The 12,630-nt window shown below is 51.2% G+C and overlaps 16 non-coding genes and 3 pseudogenes across 16 annotated transcripts; all 19 read left to right on the plus strand.

Moving 5' to 3' along the window:
• The first annotated feature begins 226 nt into the window (after window positions 1-226).
• Window positions 227-345, plus strand: LOC135629812 (5S ribosomal RNA). The gene has a single exon (XR_010493377.1). It is a non-coding gene; the product is annotated as a 5S ribosomal RNA (ribosomal RNA).
• A 350-nt stretch (window positions 346-695) lies between these two features.
• LOC135630046 (5S ribosomal RNA) lies at window positions 696-814 on the plus strand (annotated as a pseudogene).
• Window positions 815-1,164: 350 nt separating this feature from the next.
• Window positions 1,165-1,283, plus strand: LOC135629977 (5S ribosomal RNA). The gene has a single exon (XR_010493537.1). It is a non-coding gene; the product is annotated as a 5S ribosomal RNA (ribosomal RNA).
• A 349-nt stretch (window positions 1,284-1,632) lies between these two features.
• Window positions 1,633-1,751, plus strand: LOC135630019 (5S ribosomal RNA). Its single transcript, XR_010493578.1, has one exon. It is a non-coding gene; the product is annotated as a 5S ribosomal RNA (ribosomal RNA).
• A 350-nt stretch (window positions 1,752-2,101) lies between these two features.
• Window positions 2,102-2,220, plus strand: LOC135630532 (5S ribosomal RNA). Its single transcript, XR_010494054.1, has one exon. It is a non-coding gene; the product is annotated as a 5S ribosomal RNA (ribosomal RNA).
• Window positions 2,221-2,570: 350 nt separating this feature from the next.
• On the plus strand, window positions 2,571-2,689 carry LOC135630050 (5S ribosomal RNA; annotated as a pseudogene).
• Window positions 2,690-3,039: 350 nt separating this feature from the next.
• Window positions 3,040-3,158, plus strand: LOC135629803 (5S ribosomal RNA). The gene has a single exon (XR_010493370.1). It is a non-coding gene; the product is annotated as a 5S ribosomal RNA (ribosomal RNA).
• Window positions 3,159-3,508: 350 nt separating this feature from the next.
• LOC135630069 (5S ribosomal RNA) lies at window positions 3,509-3,627 on the plus strand (annotated as a pseudogene).
• Window positions 3,628-3,977: 350 nt separating this feature from the next.
• LOC135630315 (5S ribosomal RNA) lies at window positions 3,978-4,096 on the plus strand. The gene has a single exon (XR_010493843.1). It is a non-coding gene; the product is annotated as a 5S ribosomal RNA (ribosomal RNA).
• A 97-nt stretch (window positions 4,097-4,193) lies between these two features.
• Window positions 4,194-4,312, plus strand: LOC135629848 (5S ribosomal RNA). The gene has a single exon (XR_010493412.1). It is a non-coding gene; the product is annotated as a 5S ribosomal RNA (ribosomal RNA).
• A 4,233-nt stretch (window positions 4,313-8,545) lies between these two features.
• On the plus strand, window positions 8,546-8,664 carry LOC135629801 (5S ribosomal RNA). Its single transcript, XR_010493368.1, has one exon. It is a non-coding gene; the product is annotated as a 5S ribosomal RNA (ribosomal RNA).
• A 237-nt stretch (window positions 8,665-8,901) lies between these two features.
• LOC135629792 (5S ribosomal RNA) lies at window positions 8,902-9,020 on the plus strand. Its single transcript, XR_010493359.1, has one exon. It is a non-coding gene; the product is annotated as a 5S ribosomal RNA (ribosomal RNA).
• A 350-nt stretch (window positions 9,021-9,370) lies between these two features.
• On the plus strand, window positions 9,371-9,489 carry LOC135629777 (5S ribosomal RNA). Its single transcript, XR_010493344.1, has one exon. It is a non-coding gene; the product is annotated as a 5S ribosomal RNA (ribosomal RNA).
• A 350-nt stretch (window positions 9,490-9,839) lies between these two features.
• On the plus strand, window positions 9,840-9,958 carry LOC135630037 (5S ribosomal RNA). Its single transcript, XR_010493595.1, has one exon. It is a non-coding gene; the product is annotated as a 5S ribosomal RNA (ribosomal RNA).
• Window positions 9,959-10,307: 349 nt separating this feature from the next.
• On the plus strand, window positions 10,308-10,426 carry LOC135630014 (5S ribosomal RNA). The gene has a single exon (XR_010493573.1). It is a non-coding gene; the product is annotated as a 5S ribosomal RNA (ribosomal RNA).
• A 350-nt stretch (window positions 10,427-10,776) lies between these two features.
• On the plus strand, window positions 10,777-10,895 carry LOC135630348 (5S ribosomal RNA). Its single transcript, XR_010493874.1, has one exon. It is a non-coding gene; the product is annotated as a 5S ribosomal RNA (ribosomal RNA).
• Window positions 10,896-11,245: 350 nt separating this feature from the next.
• Window positions 11,246-11,364, plus strand: LOC135629934 (5S ribosomal RNA). The gene has a single exon (XR_010493494.1). It is a non-coding gene; the product is annotated as a 5S ribosomal RNA (ribosomal RNA).
• Window positions 11,365-11,714: 350 nt separating this feature from the next.
• LOC135629916 (5S ribosomal RNA) lies at window positions 11,715-11,833 on the plus strand. Its single transcript, XR_010493477.1, has one exon. It is a non-coding gene; the product is annotated as a 5S ribosomal RNA (ribosomal RNA).
• Window positions 11,834-12,183: 350 nt separating this feature from the next.
• LOC135629937 (5S ribosomal RNA) lies at window positions 12,184-12,302 on the plus strand. The gene has a single exon (XR_010493497.1). It is a non-coding gene; the product is annotated as a 5S ribosomal RNA (ribosomal RNA).
• The last annotated feature ends 328 nt before the right edge of the window (window positions 12,303-12,630 follow it).

The following is a 12,630-nucleotide window of genomic DNA, read 5'->3' on the forward strand; positions in this document are numbered from 1 at the left end:
GGGTCGCAATAGCGATACCAAGATCGTTCGAGGAAGTGCCGATGGTTTCGGCGCGAGCTTGCCATGACCGATACGCAGTCGTTGGGCTAGGGCTCGGAGAGTACTTGCAATTGGGATTTCGTGATCGTTCGAGAAAGCGCCGACGTTTTCGTGACGGGCAGGAGGCTCCGGACGTTGATGCGACGGCCTCGACGTCCACATAGGCGAGGGACGAAGCACCCGAAACCGGTGCGATCATACCAGCACTAAAGCATCGGATCCCATCAGAGCTCCGAAGTTAAGCGTGCTTGGGCGAGAGTAGTACTAGGATGGATGACCCCCTGGGAAGTCCTCGTGTTGTACTCCTTTTTGCGTCCCGAGATACGAAACATATCCCGTAGACCTCCGAGACGATTGTTTTGGGGCACGGAATTTGCCGTGACCGCTACGCAGTCAGTATCGTGGGGCTCGGAAAGAGCTTTCAGGATTGGGGTCACAATAGCGATTCCAAGATCATTCAAGAAAGTGCCGATGGTTTCGGCGCGAGCTTGCCGTGACCGATATGCAGTCGTTGGGCTAGGGCTCGGAGAGAGCTTGCAATAGGGATTTCGTGATCGTTCGAGAAAGCGCCGACGATTTCGTTATGGGCAAGAGGCTTCGGATGTTGATGCGTCGACCTCGACGTGCACATAGGCGAGGGTCGAAGCACCCGAAACCGGTGCGATCATACTAGCATTAAAGCATCGGATCTCATCAGAACTCCGATGTTAAGCGTGCTTGGGCGAGAGTACTACTAGGGTGGGTGAACCCCTGGGAAGTCCTCGTGTTGTACTCCTTTTTGCGTCCCGAGATATTAAACATCTCTCGTAGACCTCCGAGACAATTGTTTTGGGGCACGGAATTTGCCGTGACCGCTACGCGGTCAGTATCGTGGGGCTCGGAAAGAGCTTTCAGGATTGGGGTCGCAATAGCGATTCCGAGATCGTTCGAGAAAATGCCGATGGTTTCGGCGCGAGCTTGCCGTGACCGATACGCAGTCGTTGGGCTAGGGCTCGGAGAGAGCTTGCAATAGGGATTTCGTGATCGTTCGAGAAAGCGCCGATGGTTTAATGACGGGCAAGAGGCTCCGGACGTTGATGCGTCGGCCTCGACGTGCACATAGGCGAGGGACGAAGCACCCGAAACCGGTGCGATCATACCAGCACTAAAGCATCGGATCCCATCAGAACTCCAAAGTTAAGTGTGCTTGGGCGAGAGTAGAACTAGGATGGGTGACCCCCTGGGAAGTCCTCGTGTTGTACTCCTTTTTCCGTCCCGAGATACGAAACATCTCCCGTAGACCTCCGAGATGATTGTTTTGGGGCACGGATTTGCCGTGACCGCTACGCAGTCAGTATCGTGGGGCTTGGAAAGAGATTTCCAGATTGGGGTCGCAATAGCGATTCCGAGATCGTTCGAGAAAGTGCCGATGGTTTCGGCGCGAGCTTCCCGTGACCGATACGCAGTCGTTGGGCTAGGGCTCGGAGAGAGCTTGCAATAGGGATTTCGTGATCGTTCGAGAAAGCGCCGACGATTTCGTGATGGGCAAGAGGCTCCGGACGTCGATGCGCCAGCCTCGACGTGCACATAGGCGTGGGACGAAGAACCCGAAAACGGTGCGATCATACCAGCACGAAAGCATCGGAACCCATCAGAAATGCGAAGTTAAGCGTGCTTGGGCGAGAGTAGTACTAGGATGGGTGACCCCCTCGGAAGTCCTCGTGTTGTACTCCTTTTTGCGTCCCGAGATACGAAACATCTCCCGTAGACTTCCGAGATGATAGTTTTGGGGCACGGAATTTGCCGTGACCGCTACGCAGTCTGTATCGTGGGGCTCGGAAAGAGCTTTCCAGATTCGGGTCGCAATAGCGATTCTGAGATCGTTCGAGAAAGTACCGATGGTTTTGGCGCGAGCTTACCGTGATTGATACGTAGTCGTTGGGCTAGGGCTCGGAGAGAGCTTGCAATAGGGATTTCGTGATCGTTCGAGAAAGCGCCGACGGTTTCGTGACGGGAAAGAGGCTCCGGACGTTGATGCGCCGTCCTCGACGTGCACATAGGTGAGGGACGAAGCACCCGAAACCGGTGCGATCATACCAGCACTAAAGCATCGGATCCCATCAGAACTCCGAAGATAAGCGTGCTTGGGCGAGAGTAGTACTAGGATGGGTGACCCCCTGGGAAGTCCTCGTGTTGTACTCCTTTTTGCGTCCCGAGATACGAAACATCTCCGGTAGACCTCCGAGACGATTGTTTTGGGGTACGGAATTTGCCGTGACCGCTACGCAGTAAGTATCGTGGGGCTCGGAAAGAGCTTTCAGGATTGGGGTCGCAATAGCGATTCCAAGATCATTCGAGAATGTGCCGATGGTTTCGACGCGAGCTTGCCGTGACCGATACGCAGTCGTTGGGCTAGGGCTCAGAGAGAGCTTGCAATAGGGATTTCGTGATCGTTCGAGAAAGCGCCGACGATTTCGTGACAGGCAGGAGGCTCCGGACGTTGATGCGCCGACCTCGACGTGCAAATAGGCGAGGGACGAAGGACCCGAAACCGGTGCGATCATATCAGCACTAAAGCACCGGATCACATCAGAAATGCGAAGTTAAGCGTGCTTGGGCGAGAGTAGTACTAGGATGGGTGACCCCCGAGGTAGTCCTCGTGTTGCACTCCTTTTTGCGTCCCGAGATACGAAAGATCTCCCGCAGACCTCCGAGACGATTGTTTTGGGGCATGAAATTTGTCGTGACCGCTACGCAGTCAGTATCGTGGGGCTCGGAAAGAGCTTTCCGGATTGGGGTCGCAATAGCGATTCTGAGATCGTTCGAGAAAGTGCCGATGGTTTCAGCGCGAGCTTGCCGTGGCCGATACGCAGTCATTGGGATAGGGCTCGGAGAGAGCTTGCAGTAGGGATTTCGTGATCGTTCGAGAAAGCGCCAACGATTTCGTGACGGGCAAGAGGCTCTGGACGTTGATGCGCCGGCCTCGACGTGCACATAGGTGAGGGACGAAGCACCAGAAACCAGTGCGATCATACCGGCACTAAAGCATCGGATCCCATCAGAACTCCAAAGTTAAGCGTGCTTGGGCGAGAGTAGTACTAGGAAGGGTGACCCCCTGGGAAGTCCTCGTGTTGTACTCCTTTTTGCGTCCCGAGATACGAAACATCTCCCGTAGACCTCCGAGACGATTGTTTTGGGGTACGGAATTTGCCGTGACCGCTACGCAGTAAGTATCGTGGGGCTCGGAAAGAGCTTTCAGGATTGGGGTCGCAATAGCGATTCCAAGATCATTCGAGAATCTACCGATGGTTTCGACGCGAGCTTGCCGTGACCGATACGCAGTCGTTGGGCTAGGGCTCGGAGAGAGCTTGCAATAGGGATTTCGTGATCGTTCGAGGAAGCGCCGACGATTTCGTGACGGGCAGGAGGCTCCGGACGTTGATGCGCCGACCTCGACGTGCAAATAGGCGAGGGACGAAGGACCCGAAACCGGTGCGATCATATCAGCACTAAAGCACCGGATCACATCAGAAATGCGAAGTTAAGCATGCTTGGGCGAGAGTAGTACTAGGATGGGTGACCCCCGAGGTAGTCCTCGTGTTGCACTCCTTTTTGCGTCCCGAGATACGAAAGATCTCCCGCAGACCTCCGAGACGATTGTTTTGGGGCACGAAATTTGTCGTGACCGCTACGCAGTCAGTATCGTGGGGCTCGGAAAGAGCTTTCAGGATTGGGGTCGCAATAGCGATTCTGAGATCGTTCGAGAAAGTGCCGATGGTTTCAGCGCGAGCTTGCCGTGGCCGATACGCAGTCATTGGGATAGGGCTCGGAGAGAGCTTGCAGTAGGGATTTCGTGATCGTTCGAGAAAGCGCCGACGATTTCGTGACGGGCAAGAGGCTCTGGACGTTGATGCGCCGGCCTCGACGTGCACATAGGCGAGGGACGAAGCACCCGAAACCAGTGCGATCATACCGGCACTAAAGCATCGGATCCCATCAGAACTCCGAAGTTAAGCGTGCTTGGGCGAGAGTAGTACTAGGATGGGTGACCCCCTGGGAAGTCCTCGTGTTGTACTCCTTTTTGCGTCCCGAGATACGAAACATCTCCCGTAGACCTCCGAGACGATTGTGCCAGCCTCGACGTGCACATAGGCGAGGGACGAAGCACCCGAAACCGGTGCGATCATTCCAGCACTAAAGCATCGGATCCCATCAGAACTCCGAAGTTAAGCGTGCTTGGGCGAGAGTAGTACTAGGATGGGTGACCCCTTGGGAAGTCCTCGTGTTGTATTTGTCACGCCCCTCAAAATATCCATGATTTTTAAAAATAATTCATCACAGACCAATCCAGGATCCAAACTAACGTTTGAGGACACTGAAAACATTCTATCAAAATTCACATCTATAAAACCTGTGCAGTTTATAATCATATATCACATCACTCGACAATTCACATTTATGGCAACCCAAGCCAACTTGACAAATATGAACAACATTTATAAATCCACAAGCTAAATAAATTATACAATCAGAACTCCAACTATTCACCACAAGTTCATATCGTCATAAATTAGACTTAACATTCCGAAATTCCAAATAAGAGAGATCTCCTAACACTTTGACACAGTATATCCATTTCGGTTCATCGACAACATTTCATTACATACAAAACATACTTATACAACAATATCATAATAACCAACCAGACTTGCCCATAATTCTGAATAGCTATCCACTGCCTCAGCCCAAATCAAACATCTCGAGCCCAAATCAAACATCTCGAAGAGTGACAAGCTGACCTGAAAGATTTATATAACAATAGAGTGAGCCAAAAATGGCTTAGCAAGTGACAAAGCATATTCAGAACAAAAGAACGATTTCAAACAAGTAAGGTATCATAATGCAAGGCAGAATATAAGAATTCTCAAGGATACCATCTCATTAGATACAAAATCATATGTATCATGTCATTCAAACATATTTGATTCATAACAAATGGAGCACAGAGTAATTGGAGCATATCAATGGCAGATAGGATATTTCAGAACATATCAGTTCATAGCAAATGGAGCACAGAGTAATTGGAGCATATCAATGGCGTATGAAATGTTCCGGAGCATATCAACGACATATGGAACATTTCGAAACATATCAACAGTGGATGAAACATTTCAGAGCATATCAATAACAAATACCGTACAGAAGCTCAAACATCGTCTTTGACGTTGCAAACATATCAATCTTATCCAAAGCATGTACAGAAACACATAACCAAAGCTCTGGATATCATATCAAATATACAGAAGGTGTAGTGGGATCTCAGTCAGAATGTGATTCATCCAGAATATCCCACATAGCGGGCAATAAGCGCATACCCTTTACCATTTCTGGCAAATGTCCAGAATATCCCACATAGCGGGACCCCACATAGCGGGCAATAAGCGCATACCCTTTACCATTTCTGGCAAAGGTCCAGACAATCCCACACACCAGAGTACAAGATGGTAGTTTTAACGATAAGTAGCATATATCGGAAGCACACGCGGAACAACAAAGCGTACATGTGCCTTTACGAGTCAATCCGAAGTAAGCAATAATCTTTCACAAGTATATTCAGATTTGAAAGGAATTGAAAGCAAGGGCACATATGGAATCCAAGCAATCACATATAACTCAATTCAATAAGAAGATTTGATGAATTCAATGTCCAAAGGAATGAAACTGGAATAGGCACATATCGAAAGCAAATGCGGAACAATAGGATATACATGTGCCTATATGAGTCAATACGATATAGCATAAACGTTACACAACAGTTTTCAAGAATGCAATAATTTTAAGGACAAGAGCATACAATAATTCAAAGCAGTAATATAAAGCTCAATTGAATAAGAAAGCTAAAGGATATCAATTTCCAAAGGAATGAAACCAGAATATGAGAAATCGACCAAAGCTCGATTTCTGGCAGAATACAGAAGGCACATTGAACAAATGATTCAAACTATCAATCGTGCTCCAATTTACTCAGAAATAATCATTGGATAATACTTTCAGATAAGACAGGCTTCATATGAATTGAACTGTCCAACAGAGAGAGTTACAAATAATTTGGTAAGCAAGTGTCGTAGAACAAAATCTCTGTTGGCAGAATTCATAATGTCAGATTCAACAGATAACTGGACAGGTGTTTGGATTCCAAATCTTTCAATCCATATATCAAAGAAAGGTATACGAGTCTAGTTTCCAATGAAATCAGTTTTTAACAAATCAGAGTTTCCAACAAAGACTTATAGGCAGCTCGGTATCAAAAGGTCAGAATATCAGAAGTTGCACAGATTCGAATCGTTACGTCTAAACAGGAGATATATCAAATGCAAGGCTAGAACAATTCAAAGTTCCTCATATTCAAAGCAAATGTAGAGATAAAAATGACAGTGAGGAACGATTAGGATACTTGCAAAAGGAAAGATTAGAGCAATTATAGGAGGAACGATCAGGGAACTTGCCTTTCAAGGATTTCGATCCGAAGATCCAAAGAAGGTGCTAGCCCAAATCCTTCTACTTTTCCTCCGTGTCCTCTCTCTGTTTCGTTTTGTGCTCCCGTTTTCTTCCTTTCTTCGCAACTACACCACGTGTCGAATATCGAGGCACAGTCACCTGCTCTCTCTTACTCTCATTCCTTCTTTTTCTTTCCCAAACGCAGCTGCCACAGCCGCCGCCGCTACCGCTGCCACAATCGCAGCCCCTTCCACCGCACTACCTTCCTTCCTCCCTTCTCTCGCAGACATAACTACTGCATACGCATTCACTGCTGCTGCGGCCGCAATCCCATCCGCAGCCCCTTTTTCCCCCCTTTCCTTTCCTTTCTTTCCCGGCTGCAACTGCTGCAGTCACAGTCGCAGCCATGGCCGCAGCCACCACAACCACAGCCTCTTCTTCCTCCGCTACTCTATTTCCTCTCCTTCTTCTCTTCCAACTGCAGCTGCCACTGCCGCAGCTACCACCCCTTCTCCTCTTCCTCTCTTCTTCCTCTCCTTCCCTTTCTCTTCTCCTTCCTTTCCTTCTCTTTTTTCCCAGCTGCAACTGCTGCAGTCGCGGCCGCAGCCACGGCCGCAACCTCTTCTTGCTCTCCTGCTCATCTTCCTCTCCTTCTTCTCTTCCAACTGCAGCTGCCACTGCTACAGCTGCCACCCCTTCTCCTCTTTCTCTCTTCTTCCTCTCCTTCCCTTTCTCTTCTCCTTCCTTTCCTTCTCTTTTTTCCCAGCTGCAACTGCTGCAGTCGCGGCCGCAGCCACGGCCGCAACCTCTTCTTGCTCCCCTGCTCATCTTCCTCTCCTTCTTCTCTTCCGGCTGCAGCTGCCATCGCCGCAGCCGCAGCCCCTTCTTCCCTTCTCTTCTTCTCCTTCCTCCCCTTCTTCTCCCCGACGAACAGCACCTCCTTTCCTCTGTTTCCTCCTACAGGAAACAGAGGTGCTGCCTCTTCACCCGCTTCTACTTCTTCTCTTCTTCCTCACCATCTCTTCCCCTCCTTCTCTTCCAGCTGTAGCTCCCGCCGCCGCAGCTGCACCTCCTCCTTTCCCTTCTCTTCTTCTTCCCTCCTCCTCCCCGGCGTCACACACACCCTCTCCTCTGTTTCCTCTGTAGGAAACAGAGGTATCACAACCTCTTCTCCTGCTTCCTCTTCCTCTTCTCTTCCTCTTCTTCTTCTTCTCCTCTTCGAACGCCCCACACCTCTCCTCTGTTTCCACCTGCAGGAAATAGAGGTGCTGCAGCCCTAGCTGCTGCCACCTCTCGCACCTATCCCTCTTCCCTCTCTTTTCCCTCTTCTTCTCCTTCTCTTCTTCTCCTCTTCCTTTTTCCTCCCCAACGCCACACACCTCCTAGCTGCAGCCTTGCCGCAGCTATCCTCCTCTCTTCTTCTTCTTCTTCTTCTTCTTCTTCTTCTCTTCTCTTCTCCCTCTTCTTCCTCTCTTCTTCTCCCCACGCCCCACAGCTCCTCGCTGCAGCCCTCGCTGAGAAGCGGTGGGATAATACCGAAATTTTCGGTTTTCTTTATTTTCTTTTCATTTTTAACTTAGCGTTTAGTCCTTGAAATTTTTATATTTCATATAGGTCCTCAAATTTACATATAAATCCTTATTAATAATTTTCAGAAGTGAGGGATATTACAGTATTCCTTTTTGCGTCCCGAGATACGAAACATATCCCGTAGACCTCCGAGACGATTGTTTTGGGGCACGGAATTTGCCGTGACCGCTATGCAGTCAGTATCGTGGGGCTCGGAAAGAGCTTTCAGGATTGGGGTCGCAATAGTGATTCCAAGATCGTTCGAGAAAGTGCCGATGGTTTCGGCGCGAGCTTGCCGTGACCGATACGCAGTCGTTGGGCTAGGGCTCGGAGAGAGCTTGCAACAGGGATTTCGTGATCGTTCGAGAAAGCGCCGACGATTTCATGACGGGCAAGAGGCTCCGGACGTTGATGCACCGGCCTCGACATAAACATAGGCGAGGGACGAAGCACCCGAAACCGGTGCGATCATACTAGCACTAAAGCATCGGATCCCATCAGAACTCCGAAGTTAAGCGTGCTTGGGCGAGAGTAGTACTAGGATGGGTGACCCCCTGGGAAGTCCTCGTGTTGTAATCCTTTTTGCGTCCCGAGATACGAAACATCTCCCGTAGACCTCCGAGACGAGCCGATGGTTTCGGCGTGAGCTTGCCATGACCGATACGCAGTTGTTGGGCTAGGGCTCGGAGAGAGCTTGCAATAGGGATTTCGTGATCGTTCGAGAAAGCGCCGACGATTTCGTGACGGGCAAGAGGCTCCGGACGTTGATGCGCCGGCCTCGACGTGCACATAGGCGAGGGACGAAGCACCCGAAACCGGTGCGATCATACCAGCACTAAAGCATCGGATCCCATCAGAACTCCGAAGTTAAGCGTGCTTGGGCGAGAGTAGTACTAGGATGGGTGACCCCCTGGGAAGTCCTCGTGTTATATTCCTTTTTGCGTCCCGAGATACGAAACATCTCCCGTAGACCTCCGAGACGATTGTTTTGGGGCACGGAATTTGCCGTGACTGCTACGAAGTCAGTATCGTGGGGCTCGGAAAGAGCTTTCAGGATTGGGGTCGCAATAGTGATTCCAAGATCGTTCGAAAAAGTGCCGATGGTTTCGGCGCGAGCTTGCCGTGACCGATACGCAGTCGTTGGGCTAGGGCTCGGAGAGAGCTTGCAATAGGGATTTCGTGATCGTTCGAGAAAGCACCGACGATTTCGTGACGGGCAAGAGGCTCCGGACGTTGATGCGCCGGCCTCGACGTGCACATAGGCGAGGGACAAAGCACCCGAAACCGATGCGATCATACCAGCACTAAAGCATCGGATCCCATCAGAACTCCGAAGTTAAGCGTGCTTGGGCGAGAGTAGTACTAGGATGGGGGACCCCTTGGGAAGTCCTCGTGTTGTACTCCTTTTTGAGTCCCGAGATACGAAACATCTCCCGTAGACCTCCGAGACGATTGTTTTCGGGCATGGAATTTGCCGTGACGGCTACGCGGTCAGTATCGTGGGGCTCGGAAAAAGCTTTCCGGATTGGGGTCGCAATAGCGATTCCGAGATCGTTCGAGAAAGTGCCGATGGTTTCGGCCCGAGCTTGCCGTAACCGGTACGCAGTCGTTGAGATAGGGCTTGGAGAGAGCTTGCAATAGGGATTTCGTGATCGTTCGAGAAAGTGCCTATGGTTTCGTGACGGGCAAGAGGCTCCGGACGTTGATGCGCCGGCCACGACGAGCACATAGGCGAGGGACGAAGCAACCGAAACCGATACGATCATATCAGCACTAAAGCATCGGATCCCATCAGAATTCCGAAGTTAAGCGTGCTTGGGCGAGAGTAGTACTAGGATGAGTGACCCCCTGCGAAGTCCTCGTATTGCACTCCTTTTTGCGTCCCGAGATACGAATCATCTCCCGTAGACCTCCGAGACGATTGTTTTCGAGCATGGAATTTGCCGTCACCGCTACGCAGTCAGTATCGTGGGGCTCGGAAAAAGCTTTCCGGATTGGGGTCGCAATAGCGATTCCGAGATCGTTCGAGAAAGTGCCGATGGTTTCGGCGCGAGCTTGCCGTGACCGAAACGCAGTCGTTGGACTAGGGCTCGGAGAGATCTTGCAATAGGGATTTCGTGATCGTTCGAGAAAGCACCGACGATTTCGTGATGGGCAAGAGGCTCCGGACGTTGTGCACCGGCCTCGACGTGCACATAGGCGTGGGACGAAGCACCCGAAACCGGTGCGATCATACCAGCACTAAAGCATCGGAACCCATCAGAAATGCGAAGTTAAGCGTGCTTGGGCGAGAGTAGTACTAGGATGGGTGACCCCCTGGGAAGTCCTCGTGTTGTACTCCTTTTTGCGTCCCGAGATACGAAACATCTCCCGTAGACCTCTGAGATGATTGTTTTGGGGCACGGAATTTGCCGTGACCGCTACGCAGTCTGTATCGTGTGGCTTGGAAAGAGCTTTCCGGATTGAGGTCGCAATAGCGATTCTGAGATCGTTCGAGAAAGTGCCGATGGTTTTGGCGCGAGCTTGCCGTGACCGATACGCAGTCGTTGGGCTAGGGCTCGGAGAGAGCTTGCAACAGGGATTTCGTGATCGTTCGAGAAAGCGCCGACGATTTCGTGACGGGCAAGAGGCTCCGGACGTTGATGCACCGGCCTCAACGTACACATAGGCGAGGGACGAAGCACCCGAAACCGGTGCGATCATACCAGCACTAAAGCATCGGATCCCATCAGAACTCCGAAGTTAAGCGTGCTTGGGCGAGAGTAGTACTAGGATGGGTGACCCCCTGGGAAGTCCTCGTGTTGTACTCCTTTTTGCGTCCTGAAATATGAAACATCTCCCGTAGACCTCCGAGACGATTGTTTTGGGGCACGGAATTTGCCGTGACCGCTACGTTGTCAGTATCGTGGGGCTCGGAAAGAGCTTTCCGGATTGGGGTCGCAATAGCGATTCCGAGATCGTTCGAGAAAGTGCCGATGGTTTCGACGCGAGCTTGCCATGATCGATACGCAGTCGTTGGGCTAGTGCTCGGAGAGAGCTTGCAATAGGGATTTCGTGATCGTTCGAGAAAGCGCCGACGGTTTCGTGACGGGCAAGAGGCTCCGGACGTTGATGCGCCGTCCTCGACGTGCACATAGGCGAGGGACGAAGCACCCGAAACCGGTGCGATCATACCAGCACTAAAGCATCGGATCCTATCAGAACTCCGAAGTTAAGCGTGCTTGGGCGAGAGTAGTACTAGGATGGGTGACCCCCTGGGAAGTCCTCGTGTTATATTCCTTTTTGCGTCCCGAGATACGAAACATCTCCCGTAGACCTCCGAGACGATTGTTTTGGGGCACGGAATTTGCCGTGACTGCTACGCAGTCAGTATCGTGGGGCTCGGAAAGAGCTTTCAGGATTGGGGTCACAATAGTGATTCCAAGATCGTTCGAAAAAGTGCCGATGGTTTCGGCGCGAGCTTGCCGTGACCGATACGCAGTCGTTGGGCTAGGGCTCGGAGAGAGCTTGCAATAGGGATTTCGTGATCGTTCGAGAAAGCACCGACGATTTCGTGACGGGCAAGATGCTCTGGACGTTGATGCACCGACCTCGACGTGCACATAGGAGAGGGACGAAGCACTCGAAACCGATGCGATCATACCAGCACTAAAGCATCGGATCCCATCAGAACTCCGAATTTAAGCGTGCTTGGGCGAGAGTAGTACTAGGATGGGTGACCCCTTGGGAAGTCCTCGTGTTGTACTCCTTTTTGTGTCCCGAGATACGAAACATCTCCCGTAGACCTCCGAGAAGATTGTTTTCGGGCATGGAATTTGCCGTGACGGCTACGCGATCAGTATCGTGGGGCTCGGAAAAAGCTTTCCGGATTGGGGTCGCAATAGCGATTCCGAGATCGTTCGAGAAAGTGCCGATGGTTTCGGCCCGAGCTTGCCGTAACCGATACGCAGTCGTTGAGCTACTGCTCGGAGAGAGCTTGCAATAGGGATTTCGTGATCGTTCGACAAAGTGCCGATTGTTTCGTGACGGGCAAGAGGCTCCGGACGTTGATGCGCCGGCCGCGACGTGCACATAGGCGAGGGATGAAGCACCTAAAACCACTACGATCATAACAGCACTAAAGCACCGGATCCCATCAGAACTCCGAAGTTAAGCGTGCTTGGGCGAGAGTAGTACTAGGATGGGTGACCCCCTGCGAAGTCCTCGTATTGCACTCCTTTTTGCGTCCCGAGATACGAATCATCTCCCGTAGACCTCCGAGACGATTGTTTTCGAGCATGGAATTTGCCGTCACCGCTACACAGTCAATATCGTGGGGCTCGGAAAAAGCTTTCCGGATTGGGGTCGCAATAGCGATTCCGAGATCGTTCGAGAAAGGGCCGATGGTTTCGGCGCGAGCTTGCCGTGACCGATACGCAGTCGTTGGACTAGGGCTCGGAGAGAACTTGCAATAGGGATTTCGTGATCGTTCGAGAAAGCGCCGACGATTTCGTGACGGACAGGAGGCTCCGGACGTTGATGCGCCGACCTCGACGTGCACATAGG

This window comes from Musa acuminata, chromosome BXJ3-1 (genome assembly GCF_036884655.1).
Source record: "Musa acuminata AAA Group cultivar baxijiao chromosome BXJ3-1, Cavendish_Baxijiao_AAA, whole genome shotgun sequence".
Classification (NCBI taxonomy): Eukaryota; Viridiplantae; Streptophyta; class Magnoliopsida; order Zingiberales; family Musaceae; genus Musa; species Musa acuminata.